The sequence below is a fragment of the Pteropus vampyrus genome, unplaced genomic scaffold (assembly GCF_000151845.1).
Source record: "Pteropus vampyrus isolate Shadow unplaced genomic scaffold, Pvam_2.0 Scaffold246, whole genome shotgun sequence".
Lineage (NCBI taxonomy): Eukaryota > Metazoa > Chordata > Mammalia > Chiroptera > Pteropodidae > Pteropus > Pteropus vampyrus.
Genome location: NW_011889027.1, coordinates 715,882 through 720,524, shown reverse-complemented (window position 1 = coordinate 720,524; position 4,643 = coordinate 715,882).

The window sequence follows — 4,643 nt, the reverse complement described above, 5'->3', positions numbered from 1 at the left end:
CCCTGCAGGATGTGGAGCGGCAGCCCTGGCCTCTGTCCACTGGAGGCCAGCAGCCCCCCTCAGCCCTGCGAAGGAAAACATCTGCAGACATCACGGGGGGTGACCTTGCCCCCAGCGGAGAACCACGGAGATGGTGACCCCCAAAGCTATGGACCCCACTGTCCCACTGGGCCCAGGCAGGCCAGAGCGCCCTGCCGGCCTGCTCTGCTCACTCAGGACCTGACACGCGTCCCTTCCTGCAGCCTCGAAGCTGCACAGCCATCACTCCAAACGTCCCTCCCTGAGTGTGGCCTGGGGACCATCTGCATCAGACTGCGGGGTCCTGGTGGGACACGGAGCCCGGGAACATGCAGTGCGGGGGGACAGGCTGGGCGGGGACAGGCTGGGCGGGGACAGGCTGGGTGGGGACAGGCTGGGTGGGGACAAGCTGGGCGGGGATGCAGCGTGCAGAGACAGGCCCTGTGGGGACAGGCTGGGCAGGGACAGGCTGGGCAGGGACGCTGTGCGCAGGGACAGGCCGGGTGGGGGCGGGCTGCGTGTGCGGCCATCCGAGTCTTATCCTGGCCCAAACCACTCCGGTGGCCTCGTTCCTTCGAAGCCACGTGGCCTGCAGTCCCTGCCCGAGGTCACCTTGGGGGAACCCCCGCCATCTGCGTGCATGTCGCTGCCCCTCTGAGGGACACGGGCAGGGCTGGGAGTGTGCCGTGATTTCCTATTCTGCTTTTTCAAACGCCTTCTAATTAAAGGATTCCATTATACTCTGAAAGTCCCCATTCCTTTTTGAAAAATGTGCACGTAAAATGCACAATTGTATAAACATAATCTTGTTCATTAAAAAAATCCTCTGACAAAAGCTCATTCTCTTTCAAGGGCTGTTTTCTTTAACCTTCATGGTGAATAAACATCATTTTTCAGCATAGGGAATCTAATCCTTATAGCAAATTCTGTAGCAAATTGAGAAAGTTATCTGGAGGTACACCTCGGGGGGCAGCTGAGAAGCCGCCATTCGGCCTTCGGTGCCCGCAGGTGGGGTGCGGTCCTCGGCACTTTAGAACTGTGTTCAAGCCCCCATGTCCCCCGACCCTCATCACATGAGCCCCCATCACACCCCCTCCGTGGGCTGACTCTTAGCTGAGCACCTGGCCCAGGTGGAGAAAAAGACAGATAAGACGAGGGCCTCTGCTGTCCCCTGGGGAGACACCGTCCCTGTGGCTGACTCAACTCCACACACATGCACCAGCATCCTAGGAAGAGATAAAAACTGATGCACAAAGAGAAACAACACAGCCTCCACTCTTGGAGGACTCACAGTCTAGAAGCGTGTGTGTGTGCATGTGTGTGTGTGCGTGTGTGCACATGAGTACATGTGTGGATGTGTGTGTGTCTGTATGTGTGTGCATGTGTGTATGCATGTGTTGGTGTGCATGTGTGTATGCATGTGTTTGTGTGTGCATGCATGTGTGTACTGTGTGCGTGTATGTGTGCGTGTGTGCGTGTGTGCACGCATGTGTGTGCTTGTGTGTGCAGTGTGCATGTGTGTGCATGTGTGTGTGCATGTGTGTTTGTGTGAATGTGTCTGTTTGTGTGTGTGCATGTGCATGCATGTGTGCATTTGTATGCATGCATTGTGTTTGTGTGTGCGCATTCATGTGTGCATGTGTACGTGTTTGTGCGCGTGTGTGCATGTGCGTGCATGTGTGTGCTTGTGTGTGTGCATGTGTTTGTGCGTGTGTGTGCGTGCATGTGTGTGCTTGTGTGTGCGTGCATGTGTGTGAATTTGTGTGCATTCATGCATGTGCAGCCCAGCACCTCCCTGCAGCCACACAGCCAGCCACTGGGGAGCATGATGCCTGTTTCTGGCAGCAACAGTCCCTGAACCTTCAGCGTGTCTATGCTGCTGCTGCTCACAGCTGGCTCCCTGCCACTCAGATGTCAGGCGCCTGCGGGAGGCACCTGCCCAGGCTGGACCACGCTCCCCGCCGTCCCCTCCTCACCCCGCACTGAGCTGCCTGGGTGCTCGCCAGCCCCCTTTCAGCATGGACGGCCGCCTGGCTCAAGCTCATCTAGCATCTTTAGGACTAAATGTTTGCAGGGCCAGAGGGGAGAGGGGGTGAGAGGTGCTGACTGCACCCTCCCTGCACCTGCCTCCGCGATGCTAACATCAGGTGTGTAACCAGCAGGGGGCTGGAGCACTCGCCTCTGAAGAAATTAACCGGAAGGCGAGGACCTGCGACTTTCTCAGTGGGGCTCCGTGACAAAATCGCTGGCTTCCGGACCCAACACACTGCAGCACAGCCCCCCACTCGCCAAGCTCGCCGTGCGCACGACACCCCCACTAGGTCTCAGCGAGTCACTGAGGAAGGCGAGCAGATCGGCCAAATAACACCAGACCTTTGAGAGAAACTTCCAACACAATGAACAAACAAAACCAGAGAAACCCAGAGCAAGCGAACACAAAAAGAAAGAACAGAAACGCAAACTAAATTTTAAAAGCGGTCAGTTAATTCGCTTAGGAAAAAAAAAAAGTGAATCTGTGAAATGAGAACAGGATGCTATAAAAAAAATTCAGGGAAAAACTCTCGGAAATTAAAAAGTAGAATAACAAACACCAGAAGTACAATAATACGTCTGGATTATAAAGCAGAACGAATAACAAGGTGGAAAATGGAAATGAAGAAAATGAAGGATTCCGCTCAGGAGACCCAACGCCGAAAAGGTAGAGGCACCAAAACGAGAAAAGGACAGAGAGAAGTTACCAAAAAAATAACGCAGGAAAATGGAGAATCTCCAGTCACTGAAGGCAACGCGTCCCCAGCCCAGAGAGTCTCCACGGCCACGAGCCACGCACGCCGTGAAGGGGCCCCAACATCGCGCCGAGAGACGGTGCCAGTGTGGCCGCGGAGACCGGGCTCCGGACTCGCCCGGCCGCCCCCCGCCCGCACCTGTGATCCGACAGCGTCTGTCACACACATCCTACTGCGATGACTCGTCAACTACCTGCTCCCCTTCCTCACTGCGAGGTCCGTGAGGGTGAGGACCATCTGATCTCATCAAACGATAGATCACAAAACTCCGGGGCAGGCCTTGGCCGGCAGCAGGGGCTCCGTAAATATCTGGATGAGTGCGCGGGTGGGTAGTCAGTGGGCGGGTGGGTAATCAGCTGGGTGGGCGCATGGATGATAAGTGGGAGAGCATGGGAAAGGCCACAAGTGGCACACTGACAACTACGATGACCACGTGGTCACAAGACCCTGACCAGCCAATGAGTCGTGCGCGGGTTTTGTGTGTTCCCTGGGCATTTGTTGAGCACCCGCTTTGTGGCAGGGAACAGGGATACAAATAAGAACGAGACACAGCCACACACAGAGCAGCTTTCAAACTGTGTTCACAATCAACGACATCAATTCAGCATCTCTCACAACGTGACACTTGTGTCCCTACTGTTTAGACCACCCAGGCTCACGCGTCTCAGGTCGGCGTGGCCGAGACAGGTGCCACCCACACTTTGAAGGGGCCTGAGCAGTGCGGAGCCAGGCGCCAGCTCCTGCCGAGAACAGTGCTGAGTGGGGCCTGAGCCGCCGCCGCCCATGCACCTGCAGCCACCACGGGGGCGTCCCCAACGCAGAGACCCCCCACGGCCGAGCCCTGCCTGCTCGGGGGGCGATGAGTTCGCAGCTGGAGGAGTTTGCCCTCATCAGCCCTGACGGATAAGCCCTGAAGCGCGCACTCTGCTTCTCCAGCCTCCGCCCAGCCGCCGGCATAAACATGAGCTACTTCCCCTTCGCTTATAATAACCTCATTCTAGTTTCTTCTTCCTGAAGCACTCACAGTGTAATGATGTCATGTGTTTAAGCTTGATAAACACAATTACTATCAACATTTAATTGATTCTTGATTACAATCAATTATATTTCTGAAACAATCAAGCATCCTACAATTAAAAATAATTGATTCATTAGCACACCCCTTACTTGACAATTACACAAATGCATTATTTATGTAATTAGACACATTTACAGTTCATTATTCCACATTTTATGCTATTGTGACAAAGCTACTAAAACTCCCCAGCTTACTTTTTAATCTTCCTTCGGCTAATATTGAGGTCGAGCACCAAGTGTCCACAGACGGGTGGGAGTTACCTGAATGTCACTGCTACATCAGATGCGCAGCCCGAAAGCACGGTGATCCCAAAGCAGCCGTGAACTCGCTCACCTCTCATTTTTCAGAGGAGGGGGCGAGGGCCCGGCGAGTTGGGGTCCAATGGTGAGTTTCACCAGCTAAGCAGAGGAAACCCTCCGCTGAGGCCGAACCCTTTCCACCGTGGAGCGGGCGGAGACGGCACAGGTGCAAGCGGCCCCGGGGCCTGGGCAGCAGCTCGAGCCGGCCCGGGTCCCTTCCGGCCCTCCCCGCAGGGCCCTCTGCCTCCCGTCCCCAAGCGGAGTGACCCTCCTGTCGGGGAAAGAGCTGGGTGACACCAAAGTCCGGCAACTCCCTGTTGCCCAGAGGCCACTGGATCCATCGCCGGTAACCCAGGCCCGCCCAGCACGCTTTCCAAAATGGCAGAACCGGTGGCATTTTCCGTATTCACTCCAAAAATTCTGTTGCTTCATAGTAAGAATCCGCCCAAGGATGCGAGTTTG